The sequence below is a fragment of the Symphalangus syndactylus genome, chromosome 7 (assembly GCF_028878055.3).
Source record: "Symphalangus syndactylus isolate Jambi chromosome 7, NHGRI_mSymSyn1-v2.1_pri, whole genome shotgun sequence".
NCBI classification, from domain to species: domain Eukaryota; kingdom Metazoa; phylum Chordata; class Mammalia; order Primates; family Hylobatidae; genus Symphalangus; species Symphalangus syndactylus.
The window spans coordinates 107,976,624-107,999,731 of record NC_072429.2 but is presented as its reverse complement, the minus strand read 5'-3'; positions in this window follow the sequence as shown (position 1 = coordinate 107,999,731).

Here is a 23,108-nt window from a genome sequence, read left to right as displayed (position 1 = left end):
TTGTGCATTGCAGGAGACTTGTCATCTTCTCCTGGGCCCGCTAAATGCCAGTAGTCCCCCCACACCCCATCACTGTGACAACTAAAAACCCTCATGCCAATATCCAGATTGCCTCACCTCCATGAGTCTAGACTGTAGGAGTTACCTCCAGAAGAACCAAAACAAGAAATAGTTAAAAGAGTTTGCCTCTGGGAAGGAGGCCACTGTCTAGGAGGGAGGGCTGGGGGACTCTTGCTTTTTATCTTGTTTTTTAGCCCCTGTGTTCTATTTAATTTTTACCATGTGTATGCATTACATATACATACAAATTTTTTTAAAAATGAAAAAAATGTTGCTGCCTTTCCTATGGTCAGGAAGTTATTGGCTTCAGAGTAAATTACCATTGCCACAATCAGGCTGCCACTAGAGTCAGGAAGCTGTTGCTCCTGCTGCCAGAGTTAGAGCCATACTGCCTCTTACCATCTGTATCTGTACCTTTGAAATGGATGTGCAAAATGTTGCCTTTCAACATGCATGAAGTTAGTGACTGGACAGTGAGACCTTTTCTAACACAGCCAACAAAAATACAAATGTCTCCACAATCTTATTTGGTCATGTAAACAAAAGCAGCAGCAAGGCAAAGGAGGAGACTGGCATCCTCCTAACTTGTGCCTTTTGAATTTTAGAAGAGTTCATCTTATTTCCAAAACTAAATCATGTTCAGGTCTTGGCAATGATTTCTTGGATTGGAATTATATCATCATCTCTACTGGGTATCCTGGTTTCCAATTACAGGTCTTGGACCTCTCAGCTCTATAAGTGTGAGCCAATTTCTTATAGTAAATACACACACACACATTTCTTATATACTATTATAAATTGTATATTTATACTATTATAAATTATAAGAATATATAATATATTGCATAATATATATTACATATATTCTTATTATATATTACATATTATATATTATAAATACATTATATATACATTATATATGATATATTATATATAACATATATAATATATTATATGCTATATAATATATATTATATATTATACATAATATATTTTATATAATATATATTATATAATATATATGATGTATTATGTATGATATATAATATATAATATATGTCCTATATAATATTATATAATATTATATCATATAGAATATATGCAATGTGATATATAATATATGCAATATAATATATAATATATGCAATATAATATATTGCATATATTATATAACTAATGCAATATATTATATAACTAATGCGATATATTATATAACATACGCGATGTGTTATATAACCTATGCGAGGTGTTATATAACCTACGTGAGGTGTTATATAACCCACGGGAGGTGTTATATAACCCACGGGAGGTGTTATATAACCCACGGGAGGTGTTATATAACCTATGCGAGGTGTTATATAACCTATGCGAGGTGTTATATAGCCTATGGGAGGTGTTATATAACCTATGCGATGTGTTATATAACCTATCGGAGGTGTTATATAACCTACGCGAGGTGTTATATAACCTACGCGAGGTGTTATATAACCTATATATAACCTACGCGAGGTGTTATATAACCTACGGGAGGTGTTATATAACCCATGCGAGGTGTTATATAGCCCATGGGAAGTGTTATATAACCCATGGGAGGTGTTATATAACCTATGCGAGGTGTTATATAACCCATGGGAGGTGTATATAACCTATGGGAGGTGTTATATAACCCATGCGAGGTGCTATATAACCTATGGGAGGTGTTATATAACCTATGCGAGGTGCTATATAACCTATGGGAGGTGTTATGTAACCTATGCGAGGTGCTATATAACCTATGGGAGGTGTTATGTAACCTATGTGAGGTGCTATATAACCTATGGGAGGTGTTATATAACCTGTGGGAGGTGTTATATAACCTATGCGAGGTGTTATATAACCTATGGGAGGTGTTATATAACCTATGGGAGGTGTTATATAACCTATGCGAGGTGTTATATAACCTATGGGGGGGTGTTATATAAACTATGCGAGTCGTGATATAACCTATGGGAGGTGTTATATAACCTATGCGAGGTGTTATATAACCTATGGGAGGTGTTATATAACCTATGCGAGGTGTTATATAACCTAGGCGAGGTGTTATATAACCTATGGGAGGTGTTATATAAACTACGGGAGGTGTTATATAACCTATGCAAAGTGTTATATAACCTATGGGAGGTGTTATATAACCTACGGGAGGTGCTATATAACCTACGCGAGGTGCTATATAACCTACGCGAGGTGCTATATAACCTACGGGAGGTGCTATATAACCTATGCGAGGTGCTATATATCCTATGGGAGGTGTTATATAACCTATGCGAGGTGTTATATAACCTATGGGAGGTGTTATATAACCTATGGGAGGTGTTATATAAACTATGCGAGTCGTGATATAACCTATGCGAGGTGTTATATAACCTATGCGAGGTGTTATATAACCTATGGGAGGTGTTATAAAACCCATGCGAGGTGTTATATAACCTATGCGAGGTGTTATATAACCTATGCGAGGTGTTATATAACCTATGCAATGTGTTATATAACCTATGCGAGGTGTTATATAGCCTATGCGATGTGTTATATAACCTATGCGATGTGTTATATAACCTATGCGATGTGTTATATATGTGAGTGTGTGTGTTCTGTTTCTCTGGAGTACTATTGGTCTGTTTCTCTGGGGAACCCTGACTAATACAGATTTTGGAACTGAGAGTGGTTCCACAGATACGGAATTTTAAGGATAAGTTTTCATAATTGTTTCTTGGGTTTCTGAAGTTGGCTCTCTGATCTGAATAGATTTAACGATGCCAATGACTCTATTTCCAGTAGTGAAGGGAGCACCGATAGTCCATGTCATGATCTGGCAATGGAGATATGCAAAATCTCTGCATTAGATATTCTGAATCAACCACTTAAGAAACAAGGTACTGAGTGATTATGTATATAATACTTTTGAACATCTTTAGAAATCTAATATAATTACATTGTATGATTATAATATCATGTAATATTACAGTGAGGTTGACTGGTTGCTACTAACATCAATGAACAAAGTGATGGAAGAAGAGGATGAGCTCAGGGATTTGAATTCCCACCTCAAGCACTACATTGATAACCTGAAAGTTTCTGTTTATGTACTGAAGGAGACCATTATCTCTTGCAGCCACAGTGGTGGTTGCTGAAAATCAAATGCAGAATCTCACCATGTGATTGGCTGAATTACAACACAATTTAAATTATCAGGCCGAAAGAGTGTCTACTGTTAAAGTGATGACATTGACTGGGGAAAAGGGGTATCTTGTACATCGGAATGGAAATGTGTAGGAAGACTCTGATGATGCTGAGGACATTAAGCCTCCAAATTCTTTTTTGCTCTAAACTAGATGTATTTATTTAATTTATATCTGATAGATATATTGAATTTATTTCTGATAGATAAATTGGTATCTGCCAACTGCCCTGAAATATATCAATAAAATAAATGAATTATTGGAGGGATAGATAGTGATAATGCAAGTATAGTATAAGATTAATGACAATATAAGCCCCTAAATTCTTTTTTTTTTTTTCATCTTTTTGAGACCAGGTCTCACTCTGTTGCCCAGGCTGGAGTGCAGCGGCAGGATCTCAGCTCATTGCAACTTCTCCATCTCATGGGTTCAAGTGATTCTCATGCCTCAGCTTCCTGAGTAGCTGGGACTACAGGCACCTGCCACCATGCCCAGCTAATTTTTGTATTTTTAGTAAAGGCAAGGTTTTACCATGTTGGCCAGGCTGGTCTCGAACTCCTGACCTCAGAGGTGATCCATCCACCTTGGCCTCCCAAAGTGCTGGGATTGCAGGTGTGATCCACCGTGCCTGGCTCATAAGCCCCTAAATTCTGATGAGTCTTCTTTGCCAGTAAAAGAGATCCCCTCAACCTCAGTGGAGGTGGCCTTGTCGTGCTCAGTAGAATCAGCCTTCCCACCCTCAGTGATAGTGGCTTCCCCCCATCGTCAGTGGTTTCAACCTCTCCACCCCACCTGTGGGGGTTAACCCTGCATTGCCTGAGGAAACTATAATGGCTACCCCTGAGATAGTCAACTTGCAAGACAATGCTGATTCTTTTTAGGATCCACCCTTCTTTGCTTCTAGATTTATAACTAGATTCAAGTCCCAGCAGGCCCCTAAAGGTGAGGTACAAAGTGTAACCCATGAGGAGGTATGCTACACTTCAAAAGAACTACTTGAGTTTTCTGATTTATACAGAGACAAATCTAGAGAACATGTGTGGGAATGGATATTGAGGGTGTGATATAATGGCAAAAGGAACTTAAGTTGGATCAGACCAATCCAACTTTAGAGTTACATGAAGTTGGATATAGGCTCTCTATGCAGAGACTTATTCTACATTTAATGTTGCAGCTCATGGAGTTAGGAAGGGCTCTAACAGTTTGGTTGGTTGACTGAAACATGGACCAAAAACTGTCCCAAAATGAATGAATGCTGAACCTGCCTTGGTTTAATGTAGAGAAAGAGACTCAAAGACTTAGGAAAATTGGAAGGCTAGAGTGGATTTGTCATATAATACCTACACACCCACACTGAGAAGGTCCAGAAGATGTACACTTTGTGACTTCTGTAAGAAATAAATTTGTGAGGGGAGCCCTGGGATTCTTGAAGAGATCCCTTCTCTGTAGGCAAGGTCTTACAGTGGGGACTGCTATCACTTATTAGGAAGCCTAAATGCAATGGGAATGTATTAGCTTGTTCTCACACTGCCAAAAAAGACATACCTGAGCCTGGGTAATTTATAAAGGAAAAGGGGTTTAAAGGACTCATGGTTTCACATAGCTGGGGAGGCCTCACAATCATGGCGAAAGGCAAAGGAGGAGCAAAGGCACATCTTACATGGTGGCAGGCAAGAGAGCTGTTCAGGGGAACTCCCATTTATAAAACCATCAGATCTCGTGACACATATTCACTATTCAGAACAGTATAGGGGAAACTGCCCCCATCAGTCAATTATCTTCACCTGGCCTGACACTTTACATGTGGAGACTATTACAATTCAAGGTGAGATTTGGGTGGGGGTGCGGCCAAACCATGTCAGAGAGTAATTAGGTTTTGGTTTGACAGGGCCCAAGTAGCAGCACTCGACTATCAAAGGCAAGGTGGATGTGGTTACTGCATTGAACAGCAGAGTCAAAGCAGCAATTGGAATAGTTTGACTTGCAGACCTATGGCATTGGCTAGTTGATCATGGTGTTCCTAGAAGTGAAATAGGTAAGAAACCTCTAAAATTCTTACTTGATCTGTATAAATAGAAAAGTTCTAGTCCAAGTGAAAAAAAGTCTAACCCGAGATAAGAACAAAGCCATAGTCACTCAATTAATTTCCAGATTTGAGCCAGTTTACAGACCCTAAACTCCTTCAATGAAAGGGAGGTCCCTTTGAAGAAGGACCCCAGTACACCACCAAAAATGTATACTGTTAATCTTTCTTCCAACTTTCTACAAAGGCACCTATAGTCTTTTAACTGTGCAATGGGGAAAAGGAAATAATCGGAACTCTTGGGGACTACTGAACACTGGGTCTGAGCTGACACTAATTTCAAGGGATTCAAAACATTACTGTGCTCCATCAGAGTCAGGGCTTAGATCTGTCTCACAGTGGGCCAGTGGGTCTCTGAACCCATCCTGTATTTTATTTTTTCAGTTCTGGAATGCGTAATTGAAATTGATATACTCAACAGCTGGTAGAATTCCCATCTCGGTTCCCTGACCTGTGGGGTGAGGACTATTACAGTGGGAAAGGCCAAGTGGAAGCCACTAGAACTGCCACTACGTAGCAAAAATGTAAACCTAAAGCAATGCCACATTCCTGGAGGGATTGCAGAGATTAATCCCACCATCAAGGACTTGAGGGATAAATGGGTGGTGATTCTCATAACTCCCCCATTCAACTCAACTCTTGGTCTGTGTAGAATACAGACATATCTTGGAGAATGACAAGGAATTATTGCAGGCTTAACAAGATGGTGACTCCAATTGCAGCTACCACACCAGATCTGGTTTCATTGCTTAAGAAAATTAACACATCCACACCAGGTACTAGGGTGCATCTGCACTCCCCCAACCCCCACTATAACCAAAAAGGAGACACAACACCTATTAAACTTCTTTGGATTTTGGAGGCAACATGTTTCTTGTTTGGGTGTGTTACTGTAGCCCATTTACTAAGTGATCCAAAAAGCTGCTAGTTTTGAGTGGATTCCAGAACAAAACAACACCCTGCAACAGGTTCTGACTGCTGTGCAAGCTGCTCTGCCACTGGGTCTATCTAATCCTGCAGATCCAGGGGTGCTGAAAGTGTCAGTGGCAGATAGAAATGCCCTTTGGAGTCTTTGGAAGGCTCTAGGATTTTGGAGCAAAGCCCTGCCGTCTTCTGAAGATAACCACTTTTGAGAAAAAGCTGTTGGTTTAATATTGGACCTTAGTAGAGCTGAACACTTAAACATGGGCCATGAAGTTACCATGCAAACTAAGCTACTCATCTTCATGAACTGGGTGTTATCTGACCCACCAAACCATGAAGTTGAGCATGCACAGGAGTACTCCATTGTTAACTGGAAGTAGCATATCCACCATCAGGCCCAAGCAGGCCCTGAGGGCACAAATAAGTTACATGAAGAAGTGGCCCCCACTTCTGCTACATTGCCTTCTCTCTGTACCTTTGGGCCCATGGAGATTTCCCTATCATCTCTTGACAGAAGAAGAGAAGACTTGGGCCTGATTTACAGATGATTCTGGAAAATATGCAGGCATCCCTGAAGGATATTGGTGGAGGAAACCAGCGGGCAGAACTTTGAGCAACACATTTGGTTGTTTACTTTGCTTGGAAGAGGAAGTGGCCAAATGCATATGTACAATTATGTATCAATTCATGGCCTGTGCCCAGTGGTTTTGTTGGATGGTCAGGGACTTGTAAAGCACATGATTGGAAAATTGATGACAAGGAAATTTGGGGAAGAGGTATGTGTACAGATCTTTCTAAATGAGCAGAAAATGTGAAGATATTTGTGTTTTGTGTGAATGCTTACCAAAGGGTGACCTCAGCAGGGGAGGATTCTAATAATCAACTGGATAGGATGATGTGTTTTATGGATACCAGTCAGCTTCTTTCTCCAGCCACCTCTGTCATCGCCAGTGGGCTCATGAACAAAGTGGCCATGGTGACAGGGATGGAATTCCATTAACAGGGATGGAATTCCATTAACCTAGGATGATGTGGCTACAACCACTGCTGAATGTCCAATATGCCAGTAGTAGAGATCAATAGTAAGTCATTGATAAGGTATCATTTCCCAGAATGATCACTAGGACTGCTTTCATTATGGAAGAGGTAGCATTTTGTTACTGGAATAGACACTTTGGGTATAGATTCGCCTTTGTTATAAGCATTGATTCTGCCAAAACTATCATCAGTGGGCTTATAGAATGCCTTATTCTTCATTCTTTCTTTCTTCTTTCTCTCTTTTATGCTTTGCTTCCCTTTTAAACATGAGTTCCAATTTCAAATCATCTCTTTGTGAATGCATATGACTGTACGCCTTCAGAAAAATCCAGGTGACCTCTTTAATGCTTTACTGCTTAGAAATTTCTGCTGCCAGATACTCTAAATCATCTCTCTCAAGTTCAAAGTTCTACAAATCTCTAAGGCAGGGACAAAATGTGCCAGTCTCTCTGCTAAAGCATAGCATAAGTGACCTTTACTCTAGTTCCCAGTAAGTTCCTCATCTCCATCTGAGACCACATCAGCCTGGACCTCATTGTCTGCATCACTATCAGCATTCAACAAGTCTCCAAGAAGTTGCAAACTTTCTCAAATCCTCCTCTCTTTTTCTGAGCCCTCCAAACAGTTCCAAAGTCGTCTGTTACCCAGTTCCAAAGTTGCGTCCATATTTTCATGTTATCTTTATAGCAGTACCCCACTCTACCGGTACCAATTTCCTGTATTATTCCATTTTCACACTGCTATAAAGACATAACTGAGACTTAGTAATATATAAATAAAAAAGGTTTAATTGACTCTCAGCTCCTCATGGCTCAGAAAACTTACAATCATGGAGCAAGGCAAAGGAGAAGCAAGCACCTTCTTCACAAGGTAGCGAGAGAGAGAGTGAAGGGGAAGTGCCACACTTTTAAACCATCAACTCTCATGAGAGCTCCCTCACTGTCACGAGAACAGCGTATTTGATGTCTTTTGAAGTGGCAGATGTTTAAATGTTTCTATTTTTCTACATAAAATTGAAAAAATCCTCTACGTTTTCTACAAAGTATCTGCACCTATAAAAATAAGATATCAGATGCAATTGTAAATTGAAAGCTTTAACTGCCAATGTAAGAGCATGCTACATTGTTATCACTATCAGTTTATATAATAAAGAGAATAAAAATGTTATTTTATTATCTTTGTAAACTGAATTGAGATAAATACTGTGTTTAGGGGCAACTATTTATTGTCAACCAGGCATTGTGCTTATCGTTGGAGAGGAAGAGCTTAAAAGCCACCATTTCTACCTTTGAAAAGTTTTCATTATGGAAAGGGAGACAGACATGAAACCATCCAGATGAAATTCCTCTATTTTAAATATTTCTGCAAGGCTACGTGGCTCCTTTGAATGCTTTTTGCACACCTACCTTGCCCTCGTTGTGCCTTTTTCTCAATATCTTGATTGCAAGTGATTTAATCTCATTGATCTAATTTTCAGTCCTAGGTTGATGGTTCAAAGAAGGAAAGGTTGCTAGAGGTTGACTTCACAGTTCTTAGTGCTGTGAGATGGTTTCCTGATTTGTGTCTGGGTACTACCCAGGGTTGTCACTAAGGGTAGATTCCGAACTTTACTTTGGCTGCACTCAGGCTGTGTTTGGTGTCAGGGCCTAGACACGGAGTACTGGAGAATAACACAAGCATATTGTAAGTGTGGGACTCAGATCTTGAGAAAGTTTGTGTGCATGTGCACATAAATATTTCTTGAACATTTCACCTTGATTGCTTGGTCTCATCTACTCCTAACTGTCTCTCAGCTACAAAATCAAATTTACTTATAAACTGCTACTTGAAACTACTGGATTTGACTCATCTGTTTGTGAAAATAATAGCAATAACAACTGCTCTTATGTGTTTCCTGTATGCTAGGCATTTTAAAGGCATTATTTTAGTCCTCTCAATAATCCTATTAAGACATTATTTTTTACATGGGGAAACTGAGGCAGAGACCGGTTTGGCCATTTGTTTCTGTTAATGTAGTTAGAAATTTGCAAAGGCAAGAATTTGTGTACACAAAACATGCTTGTTGGCCGGGAGCGGTGGCTCAAGCCTGTAATCCCAGCACTTTGGGAGGCCGAGGCTGGTGGATCACGAGGTCAGGAGATCGAGACCATCCTGGCTAACGGGGTGAAACCCTGTCTCTACTAAAAGTACAAAAAAATTAGCCGAGCGTGGTGGCAGGCGCCTGTAGTCCCAGCTACTCTGGAGGCTGAGGCAGGAGAATGGCGTGAACCTGGGAAGCGGAGCTTGCAGTGAGCTGAGATCGTGCCACTGTACTCCAGCCTGGGAGACAGCGTGAGACTCCATCAAAAAAAAAAAAAAATGCTCGCTCATGGATACCCACTAAATATATATAGTTTTAAATTATGCCCCTTCTTGAATATTTTTAGTTTTATGCCTATTTTTAATTTTATGCCTATTTTTAATTTAGTAATTAATTTTTAATAAATGTTATTTTTAAGAACAGTTTTATATTTACAGAAAACATTCAGAGTACAGAGAATACTTATAATCCTGTACCCAGTTTTTTTATTATTATCATCTTACCATTAAGATGGTCCATTTATTGCAATTTACCAATATTGATGCATTATTATGAATTAAAGCCAATGCTTTATTTAGATCTCTTTAGTTTTTACCTAATGTCCTCTTTTGTTTGGGGATCCCATTTTAAATACCAAATCACACTTAGTCATCACACGTCTTAGTTTTCTATTGGCTGTGACAGTTTCTCAAACTTTCCCTTTTTTCTTTTTTTTTTTTTACAATTAGATATATTTTACTTACTATGTAACATATATAAAAATAAAATTAACATGTAGTTTCTATTTACTTATTTAAGCATTCTTAGGGTACAATTTATATACAAAAATGTGCACCATATTTAATGTATACATTTTGATGATTTTGGACAAACATATACACCCATAATACCATCAGCACAATCAAGATATGTGCTTACATTGATTACCTATGGTATGTGCACATAAACCTATCATCTCCAAAATTTCCTTGTGTTTTTTTGTGTGTTTGTGCTTGTGGTAAGAACATTTAATTAGCTTTATCCTCTTAACTTAGTTTAAAGTGCACAGTACCAAATTGTTAACTATTAGTATTATGGTGTGTAGCAGATTTCCAGAAATTATTCATGGTGCATAACTGAAACTTTGTACTCACTGATCAACAATTGACTTTCCTTGTTTTTAATGACCTTGACAGTTTTGAGGACTATTGGTTAAGTGTTTTGTAGGATGCCCTTCCACTGAGATTTGTCTGATGTCTTTATTAGACTAGGTAGTTAATTTTTAATAGTTATTTTTAATTTTTAAACATTAAGTTAAGGAAATGCAGAGATGCAATTTCTGAAATATTTCAATATTAATATTTTAAATGAAACTGTTAAAATGCTCTTTTAATTGTGTCTAATCCAATCTAAATACCCTAGCAATTTGATAGCCATCACCATTCATTTTAAAAATACAGGAAACTTTTTTAATTGTAAGGAATTGAACATCATATATTCGTGAAGCTCTACATTTTATTCTACTTTCCCCGTAGAGTTTTATATTAAGAAAACATATTTTTATCCTTAAAATTATTTTATTGATCCCCCATCACACTTGTTTTTAACAAAGCTATGTTTATAAATTTAAATTAAAATGTTTTACTATATTAAAACATATGTGCAGGATCATATTATCATTGCATTATGAGTATGCAATTTGATTAAAATAATATGATAATTACTAAACAAAGACAATTTAATTAAACACTGAGATGAATGGCACCTTTTTTCAATTAGTTAATGCAACTCTAGATGAATATTACTCATTGCTTGAGTGAGACAGGGAAGGTTCAGCATCAATTCACATAGATAAGTAGATGGCAATAGAATGGATTTTGTTAGGCTGATTTTCCTTAATTCTTTGAACACTTTCCGAGTTATATGACAACCATCTCAAAGTGGTCTAGGTCCACCTTCAATTTTGTTGAGAGCAAAGAACTGAAAATCAATTCAGTTGCAAAGATTTGCTACACAGCTGTTGGAATCATTCATTTTCTTGATTTCTGGGAACTGTACCAGAAGTGCTTTACCCATACTTTTCAGATGGGTATTAATTATATTTGTTATTTTTGCACTTAGAGGCATATAGTTTAACTCAATACACTCAAGAAAGAATTAGGACGTGAGGTAGTAATAACTTCTACATACCTTTGCCATACATTTGACAAAATGCTGTGTCTCCCATATTCTACATGCTTTAAACATATTTTTATCAAAAACTTGGAAATTCAAATTGAGTTCATTCAATTAATAGAAAATTTCCACTCTATAACCAAATTAGCAAAGTCAGTACTCATTAGTAAACCAGTCAACTAAATCAAGCATACTCATTGTTAGAAAAAGTCTAGCTTTATTCTTTAATTCAAGTAAATGGATTAACATGTGTTTCATTTTCATTATTATGAAAGGCACTGAAAACCAAATAAGGATTCCATCTTGTAAGATAGACCCCTCCAAACAGCTGAGTCTCATTTAAGATGATGTAGGATCTAAAATAATGTTTTACTTTTTATGAATCATAAAACAAAATATGTTTTAAAATTTCATATGTTTAATAATGTAATATTATACAATATCCAAAATCTTATGTGATGGATGGCAAAAATAAGTAGCTGCAAAGTAAGGAGTCTAATAAATCAACCATGATATTCCTTACCTCAATGAGTTTGTAGATATTTATTGAAATCTAGTATCAGATTTTGGGAACTATTAAATAAGTATATTATATAAATATTCATAATATCATCAGTTTTTTGACAAAATATATTTTCTATGCATTTTATGAAAGAAAAATGTTTTATTGCTTAATTGATATGGCAGCTATCATATAATTGCATACTATATAATAGAAAATAGAAGATATTAACTACTTTGTAAAATGAACTAGTATATAATTGCAATAAATATTTTAAGATCTGATTTGATATATTGCACTTTAATGACTTTGTTTAATAATGCATACTGAATCTAAAAGAAATCACATAAAATCTTCATCTGTAGATGTAATTTCCACTAAAAGTAGAAAAAAATTGAATAGTCCTGGAAAACATACTCTGTTTTTTTTTAAGAATAAGTATTGTTTACTAAACTTTGGTTTTATTTAAGTATATATCTACATACTATGTCGGTGAGAAACATTTCCCAACAGAAAATATACTCTTAAGAAGAGTTAATGTCATTAAGCTGTAGTGTTTTGCAACAACGTGTCTTTCGTTATGAATATTATAAATACCTGAAAAATTGCTCATTTTAGAAAAGGATTTTTTAGCTTTTAATGTTTCTTGACAATGCTTTCTTCAATATTCTCTCCTCAAATTCTCCCTTGGGGACAAGACATTCTTTCAAAAGAGTCTAAGGAAAGAAAAAGGTGAAGGCTGCCACTGTATATCTAATTTTAAAACATTTTCACAAGCATCAATATACCCCGATTTCTAATGTTACATGCTTCAGTTTTGTCAGAAATATGGATAAGACAGAGAAAAAGGGAAGACAGGGTCTTGATATACCAACAAAGGAGACTTTCCTGCATACATTACATTAATTACCTTTTGTTGATGCCCTAGATATTTTTATACCCTAGGATAATGGCATAATTAGATTCCAGATGAGTCATAGGGATGTCTTTCTTCTGTAAAATGGGAGAAGAGTCATTTTGAAAGGGAAAGTGGGGAAGATGATCTACCTGATGATGGGAAAAAGGGCATATGAAAGTTAAGAATCTGAAAACGAATGCCCTTAAAATTATAGCCAGTGTGACTACTACATCTATACCGGACCCGTCCCAAATCTAGCTTTTTTTTCTGCCACAGAAATATTGTTATTTTGCCATTGCTTTCTCAGTATGATATTCAAACTCTGCTCTATATCCTTTTTTGTATATTTTAACTTCATCTTTGAAAGAGAAAGAACAAAAGAACCACTTTTAGTTATATCTGTCCTTGAAAGATAATGTTCATGACTTCACTATCAAGGTCTCTAGCAATATTGTGTACAAATACCAAGATACCAATGCCAACTGGAAATGGCAACAAACCAAATTATGGTACTAAGGTAATGACTATATTTGAGTACATCTTCTTTAAAAAAAACGTGAAATACATCTACATAATAGAAAACAAGAAAATATAGTAAGAAAGAAGGAGATAAATACATCCATTTAGAAATAACTTGTGAACACTTTTGGAGTATCTATTAATCAATCAATCATCTTTTTATCTATCCTTTATTGTGTCAATAAATCCATCTATATTTGAAATTATGTAAACCGTTTTGTAATTTAACTTTAACTCTCCAGCACATTAAGAACATCTTTCTATGTTGATAAATGTACATCTACAACCTAATTTTTAATGGCTGTAGAATGTCCCATTGTATGATCGAATCACAATTTAATCAATCTAGTACAGTTGAATGTTGTTTTCAATTTTTTCATAACTATAAACAAATATGTGATTAATACCTACATAGCTAGATCTTTTAATACCCTGTTAGTTATTTCCTTGGAAGTTTTTTTCTAGAAGAGGTATTTCTGTGTTAAAATTGAAATATTTGGATACATAATCTCCGGAATGGTTATATCAATATATACTCCTAGAAGAAACATATGAGTCTCCTTAGAGGCTTATATACTTTACTTGAGAAAAGTTAATACACCCGGCTTTGGTAAGGAGTGTGCATTAAAGTTAAGAGAGTGTTTAAGTAACATACATCTTTATGTATGTGTAAATAATATATTTAGAAGAAAAGAAAAATTACAGAGATCTTTGGTTTTCCTGCCTTGCTCAGTAATCTCTTCATAGCTCTTGTATTTATAGGCTTTACAAATAGAGTTTTAAATATCAACTGATTGGTGGCAAACAAATCAAGATAATTATTCTACTACACATGAAAACATGTTTTGCTCTCAGCATCTGTATAGTTTAAAGCTTTGATTAGTTGCTCAAACTGCAGAGTCCTGAGGGTTGGCTTATTTCCTCATTCAAAGAAAGTTTGTTATGTCAGGAAGTTTGGACATCAGGAAATAACAGAGGCATATTGAGAGAGGCAAACTATACAGTGCAGAGGAAAACTTGGTTTTATATTCTTTATTTAAAATCATTATGAGGTTAAAGCACCAGTGTTCCCAGTAAGTCCAGTAGATAGTTATTGCCTGAAAAATTCTTGGCGATGATGATGATAAAAATAGGATCTAGAAAGAGGTTGTGACATTTTCTTCCCTAACAAGGCATGGAATAAAGACTTAGATTGTCACTAATAGAGAAGTTATAAGTATGACTGAAAGAGACACTATGAAATAACCAACATGGATTAATAAAAAAGACTGTCTAATGGCATAGGACCAGGGAAGCACATGTGACATAGATGAAAGTTTACTGGACTTGTATTTGGACTTGAGTTATTCATTTTTCCATTCATTTAACCAATATTTACTGAGTATTTACTATATGCCCAAACCCAAACTAGGTAATTGAATACAATGGTGAGCAAAACTGACATAATCTTTTTCTCACAGAACATAGAATTTAAGGAGAAAGATGGACATTAAAAAGTGAATACAGTGTTTTTAGCTTCAACATGTACAGACCTTGGAAATCTTCATTTCTGTCTTTAAAACGAGAAAAAAATTGAACAAACTGAACATTAATGACTTTTCTTGGACCCATCAGAGAACTGAGTTCACAGGGTACCATATTTCAATCTGGAAAGAAACGTAAATTTGGGGAGTTATAGCAGAGATATGCTTAGCTGGAGCAGAAATCAGACTGGTAAGAACATATAAATGATAATGTTGATAATTCTTGACATATGCAAATTTTAAAGAAATTATTTAAAACGTCAGCAGATCCCAGGATGGAATTCAGAATCTAACTGTATTACAAATGTATGAAACAACCACTGCATTGAAGGTACTGGGGAAAAGAGCGCCAACCTAACACTGGAAAAGAGTGGAATCTATAAGACTAAAGGCAAAAAGAACTGCATATAAGCACTGTACTCTAATTGATAAAGTTGTTTCCCACAGGAGTATGAGGTAACAATTTGATATCACTATATGTGTATATCAGAATTGAAAAACCAAGCAAATGCATGTAAATGGTGGTTTTCTCACTACTGGAATGGGGGGATACAGATGAGAATGATCCATGTGGTAATGGATTAGAGTTGGAGATATCAGTATAAGTTCATGTTTAGTCTAATATAAATACTAGCCTGATGAGACTGAGAGTATGGACGAAGGCCAGTACAGTTTGAGAGGAGAAAGAGTGAGGGTCCATGGTAGACCAGGCTGCTGAGGGCTGCTTGAGGCAGACCATGCAGGACCTTGTCTGCATATCAAAGCATTTTCATGTGTATCCTTAGGGCACTGAAAAATCATAGAAGGGTTTTAACCAAGGCACTGATGGTATCTTTTTGAAAAGATCTCTAGCTGAAGTATAGAGAATGGATTAAAGGAAGGCAAAAATGTACGTAGGTTAGAGCAGTTATGAGGATACCACAGTGGACAATGTCAGAGGCAATGGTGGCTTAGTCCAGGGATGGGGAGTGGGTGAGAGTAAATGGCGTTAGAATCTCAGCTCTACCTAACTAGCAGTTTGCACGTGAGTAATTTACTTGTCCTTGTGAAGGAAAATTAAAAACACTTAAGGCAAATTGTTGTCTTACTTAGTTTTATAGATTTCAGGCATGGACATCCTACAATCTGTACTAGCATTTATCACACGTGTAGTTAACAATATTTCCCAATTTCGTCCCAGCAATTTAAGCCATTTCTTCTCATTAAAACTCATGTTAAAAGAGAGAGTAATTTGTTAAATCTTTTTATATACTTTTTCTTTTACTGGAAAATAGTTATCAGAATATATAAATCTGTACATTTTTGCCTTCCTTTAATTCATACTCTATAAATTTAAAATTGGTTGACATTACCTGTCTCAATTTTCTCTCGTTAAAAAATATGACATTCAGGACAGATCCAATCATAGCTATCTCTTAAAAATATCAACTTTCTTACAATTAGCAATGTTTGAGTGTTGTTTCAAAAACTAATGCTATAGTTTATATCATAAAAGTTGAGTAGTAATTTCCCTAGTTAATAAAGCATCTTACTCTGTTTTGATCATCACATTTCAAAAGAAGTTTTTAGTGCTGAGTCTCAAAAACAGTGACATTTTAAAAAACATGTCAGTAAGGAAAGGTTAAATGAGTTAAAATTATTTACCTTACATGAAAAGAAAATGAAATCATGATTTTATGACTATTTTCCAGTAAAATAAAAATTATATAAAAAGATTTAGTGAATTATTCTCTTTTCACATAGGTTTTAATGAGAAGAAATGGCTTACATTGCTGGGAATGAATTGGAAATACTGTTAACTACGCATGTGATAAATACTAGCATGGATTGTAGGATGTTAATGCCTGAAATCTGTAAAACTAGGTAAGACAACAATTTGCCTTAGATGTTTTTAATTTTCCTTCATAAGGAGAAGGTGGTTGCAGCAGAAGGCCCTTGGAGGTCTCTTTCAACCCTTTCATTCCATGAGAGAAGGGATTAGTATCTACTGATTCTGACTTGGTGACAGCTGCTTTTATCATGTTCCTTAATCCTTGCAGTTATCCTCTGAGGTTGGGTAATTAATACTGCTTTATCCATATCAAATTTTTTTCCTTCAATTCTTTCTCCATGCCCTGGTAAGAGCATCTTTTTGGATGTGATGGAAATAAAAATTGAGCTTCCAAACTGCTTGTAAATCTTTTTTATGTGTAGCAGTTAAACTGTTTATAGTCACAGACTCAGGTGCAAACATGAAACTTTATTCCTCATTTCTGCTTGGTGTTGAAAAACATCATTTCATCATTTTGCTAAGCTAAGGAAACTCAGTCACTGCCAGTTTAGAGCTCAGGCTCTGTAGCCTCCCTCCTCCCCTTTCTTCCCCTTATCTCCTTAAGTGGTGTCTGGAATCAGGGGAGATTCTGCCCTATGTGACATCATGAAGTGGGTGTCATGAAGATCCAAGATCATCTTCTGACCTTGCTTGCCTGTACTGATGGGTGCCTTGTGCTAGCAGGTCCTGAGGCTTCGCATCTAGGACTGCTGCATCTGCTGACAGTGTCATTTCTACCACAGCCTTTAGTTAGCTGGATACCATGGTATGTATTAGCCTTACCTCAGGCATGAGCTTTCTTTTGGCCTACTGTTAATTTCTCTGCCTCTCTTGGAGACCTGAGCGATGGTTAGATGGTTTTCCATGTAGCTTTAGGTCTGAAGGAGACTTGGAGGGAACGTATCAGGTCCACACCCATTGCTCATCCACTCAATGGTGTTGTTTGAATGCAAGGCTTCCCTTAGAGATATGCATTCTCTTTGGGTTAAACTTTGGAAAGAAAGGCTATATCCTTTCCACCCTAGGATCCCTCTAAACTGATCTGCCACCTGGGATTAAAATAGAGTAGGGAAGTGTGGCAGAAGCTTTCTCAGGTGCTCCACATTCATATCTCTCTTTTGCTTTTCTTTTTAGGTTCTTGTCCTCTTTCTCCATAGCCCATAATGGGTTTTAACCACCTATCTGGGTGTTTAAGAAGGATACTCTTGTGCCATCACACATTCTTCTCTGCTCTATGTTTTGAGTTTTCCAATCTTTGCTCTTAATCAATAAAGCCAAGCTTTTTGAATTCCCCCTAAGTCCACCAGAAACTTCCCACAGAAAAACCAAGCAGCATAAAACTATTATCTCTTTCAAATGCCTGGTTCTTGCACTGGAAAGTCACGACTTTCAAGATATTTTGGAACAAAAATCCCAAAATTTGACACTGTTTTCTTACTGGATTCTTTATATTCTTCTTTCTAGAACAGTAAATCTTAGCTTAATGGTCTATGTTTTTGTTTTGCTTTTGTTTTAACTAACTTTGATATTGAAATATACATACAGAGGCATGCAAACAATAATAAGCATATAGAGGAGTGCAAAAAAAATAATAAGCATACAGCTTATCGGCTTACTGCAAAGTGAATACTAGTGATACCATCACCCACATCAAGAAACAGAATTTTACTAGTACTCTAGGAATCCCTTAGCCCCACTCCTTCCTCAGATACAACTCAACCTTCCAAAGGACCACTGGTCCAATTTCTCTTTTTTTCTTTCTTTCTTTCTTTTTTTTTTTTTTTTTTGAGAGGGAGTCTCACTCTGTCGCCCAGGCTGGAGTGCAGTGGTGCGATCTCCGCTCACTGCAAGCTCCGCCTCCTGGGTTCACGCCATTCTCCTGCCTCAGCCTCCTGAGTAGCTGGGACTACAGGTGCCTGTCACCACACCCGGCTAATTTTTTTGTATTTTTAGTAGAGATGGGGTTTCACCGTGTTAGCCAGGGTGATCTCAATCTCCTGACCTCGTGATCTGCCCATCTTGGCCTCCCAAAGTGCTGGGATTACAGGTGTGAGCCACTGCGCCCGGCCTCAGTTTCTAATACTATAGATTGATTTTACCTGCTTTGGAATTTTATGTAAATAAAAGCATAGAAGATGCATTATTTGTGTCTGACCTGTTTAGCTCAATATTATATTTGTGAGAAGCATTCCTATTGTTGTTGAGTAGCAGCAGTTTGTTCATTTTCATTGCTGTATATTCCATTGTTTGATTTTCCACAATGTATTTTTCCATTTTATTGTTAATGAATAGGTTGTTTCCAGTTTTTGGCTATTGTAAATAATACTTCTAAAATCACTCTTGTCCATTTCCTTTGGCATACATTGTATGCATTTATGTTATATAAACTCTTTGGAATGAAAATATTCATCTTTCATTGGCAGTACTTAGTCTAGATACAATATTATTCTTTAATAGCTTCCTATCTTGACTTCTTGCCTTTCTCTAATGCATTCTCTAAACTATAGATGGAGTACTCTTCCTAAAATCAAGCCATATCCTATAATTTATGTTTTTAAACCACTTCAATTGGATCGCATTGCTTGGGAATGAATTACAAACCCCTTCCATGGCCCACAGGCCTTCTACTACTTGGCTTCTGCTTGCTGCAGCTTTCACTCTTTGCTCCAGCTAAACCTTGTTCACCTTTCCTAAATGTGCTCCTTCACAGATGTTTACTCTGCTATAAACTCAGTTTTCTTTCACTCTTTGCCCATCTCCATCCCCACTCCTTTCTATGATTTTATCTGGCTAACTTCTACTTACTTCTCAAGTCATAGCTGGTCATTTCTGAGATAATATGGAAGGTTGAATTGTCAAATTCTGGGCATATGGGAAATCACAACACTCAAGTGAAACATGGAGAAGTCTGAGCATGTCAACAAAGTCACCCAGGTCTGTTCTCCCCATATTAGGATGTGTATTAGAACACATGAGGACCTAAATGAAGCTTGAGTGATATTACTTGCATAAAGGGAGTCATTTCAGTAATGGAATATCTCTTTTATTAGACAGTTTACATGACATTTCCTAGTGAGCTATGTTTCATAAACTCATAAATTCCAGCTTTAGTTATAATAAGCAACCTAGATAGACCACAGTTAGGACATCTCATAGAAAGGACTCTCCCCCTAGAAAATACTATCAGCTCTATCATTAGTGTGATTACAAAGGGTTTGACTGTGGCATCTCTTCCTAGAGGTTGATTCTTGGCAATCTCTTCCTTCTCCTTGAGGAAGAAATAGATTATAGACCTGCTGTTAATCCTTTTCTTCCCAGTTTCCTAATGTAAGCACTTCTGACCCTCTAACTCTGGACAGGTATCCCTACCAATATTTCTGTAGTTTTGAGTTTCTTCCACCCAAGTGATTGCCAATGTATTATAACTTCTTGGTCTGTTGTTGCCTGTAGCCTCTTCAATGCTGTGAACTCCGTTAAAATGATGATTATATGTAATTTTTTACCATTGTATGCCTGATGCCTGGCAGTGTGCCTGAGACATACAAAAGACTCAAAAACATTTATGAATTGGTATATCTGTTCCTTTAAACTAAAGTCGTTTGTTTACTCAGTATGGAAACTGACATGTTGCTTTTTAGGCTTGTTTGAACAAAGTTTATATTGACTTTGTAATTTTAGCATAGAGAAAGAAAAAGATTAATGAGTTTCTTGTACAAACCTTGTCATAATAATTAGATTTTTATATTCTCATCAAATATGAGGCCTAATAAATGTTTTTGACCTTTTTGGAGATATATTATTTATTCCCAAGCACATTTCCACTGACTTACATTTTTCTGTTTCATGATCCTTCTGTCTTTTTTTTTTGTCATTTTCTCACTCTTCCATTTCTCTTATTTTCCATTTTTACCTATTTGTGATTCACATTTTCCTTTTCTATTTAAAAAAATCCACTCCCTTTCCTTAGTTTTTGTCACCAGATAGATAGAATTTTAAAAATTAGATTTCCCGTCTGTTTGAATCTAATATTAAATAGTAAGATTCTTGTTATTAAAATAATTAGGAGTTTAGAGCTAGCTTTTTTCCATGAAGGCTTGCCTCCAGTTTATCCAGGAGGCTGACTGATAAGATTATGATAAGCCTGCTAACACTAAGTGACAGTTCCTAAATTATGCTAAAATATTTCAATGAAAAGTGATATATTCAGTCATTTATTTGCATTCAAACAATACTCCAATACATTTAATAATAATATTGAGTTTACTTGATACCTAACATTCTTTCTGAAACTAAAGCATCATTCACGTAGGGAATCTAGCACTGACTGCTACCACATGGGTTCTTTTGAATTGGACATGCCATTGCTTTCTTGTGCACTGGTTCAATTGTGCCAATCCTTTTTCTCTAACATGTTTCTCTATTCAAATTACTGCCAAATCTTTATTCAGATAGCATTCATAATTACAATGAGTTTTCACTGAGTGTGAATACATCATTTATGTAATTAGTCTACCTCTGTTCTTATCTCATTAGCTAGTTTATTATCAACAATTAAAGTAGTACTACTTGGCATCAATGAAATTATAATCATAAATGCAAACATGGGCCTGAAATTATATTACAATAGTCAGCAATATGATGCTTATCTAGATGTTTTAAAATAAGTTTGTATTAATTTTGTTCAGATTATTATCGAAATAGATACACAAAAGTTAAAAATTTTATGAACAACTCTCAGGCCCTTGAAACTATGTTTTGGATCCCCAGAGGGTAACATATATTAGTTTGAGAAATAATAGCCTCTTCCTTTAATTCTTATACCAGTGAGTCCCAAAGTTTGGTTCCCTGAACAACAGCATCTGAATCACGTGAGAACTTGTTAGAAATGCAATTCTTGGGACCCATCCCAAATCTACTCAATCAGCAGCTTTGGAGATAGGGCCTAGCAATTTATGTCTTTCTGGTAATTCTGATGCACAATAAAGTTTGAGGACCACCGTCCTAGGCTATAAGCAGATGCTATTTGCCCTGGATAGAAAAGGCAAGTAAGGCAATATAGCTGTATGTATTCTAGGGATATGCATGTGATTTGATGTACCTAGCATAAATCATCAAAAGGCTAGTATTCACATAACAGTGACTATAGTAAGAAATAATTTTAAGTAAAAAGAATAGAACTGGATTTTTTGAAACACAAAGGATAAATGCTTGAGGTGACGGATAGTCTATTTACCTGATGTGATTATTACACATTGCATGCCTGTATCAAAATATCTTATGTAAACTTAAAATATACACACCTACTATGTACCCGCAAAAATAAAAAATATAAAAGGCTAGTATTCAATCTCAATCACATAATGGGGCAGGTTCTTACAAGTTTAAAGCATCAAGAGGGCAGTAGTAAAACAAAAATGTTATTCTAAGATTGGAAAATGGGGTACCATGATCTGGACTCTAATTCTTATGAAGATCAAGCTGAGCCAGGAGAGATTGGGGGTCTGGAAGCAACGATGTGAAATCTGAGGATTAGGGGTTAATAACCAGTGTCTATGGACAAACCGAACATAAATTCTAAACCAGTGGTAGACAATACTTTCCTGACTTACTGTTGGATATGTTATTATTGTGATGGGGTATACTTCTACTGTTCTTAAAGCTTTGGTATCCTGACAGTTATGGTTTCTAGAGGTATGTTGAGGGCTAGTCTATGAAGCTGAATTTAAAAATGTATCAGAATGTTAAGGTTAGCTGCATCCATCTGGATGGCATCTTATTCAGGGTTCAGTATAAGCTTCACTTCTCCAGAAAAATTATCCTCACCCTATAAAGGATAGGTGAAGGATTCCTCCCATGTGCTCCATAGTGCCATGAAATTCTCTTATCATAGAAATCTTGGACTGTAGTGGAAGGGCCTTGTCATCTACCTATCTTCTACAGAATAATTTTTCTACAGTCATTTGGAAATTTAACATCAAAAGTTGTTATACTGTGTTGTGTATATGTGTGTGGGGAGGGGTGTGTGGGTGTGGGGGTGTGTGTAAAATAGAGGACTAAGCAGAATTACTTGATTCTATTAACTGTTCTTGGGCCCATCTGTGGTATTCTAAGCACTGGAGTGGGGTTGATTGGGTATATAAAGAGCTGCCCTGTTCTTTGAACAATAGCCACAGTGAAGATCTGTCCACTGTCTGCCTAGTATAAGTTTACCGAGTCAGCAGTAGAAGGGGCAATCTGTTTTGTTGCAATGTACATTAAGAAAGCAACAAGACTGGCCGGGTGCAGTGGCTCACACCTGTAAT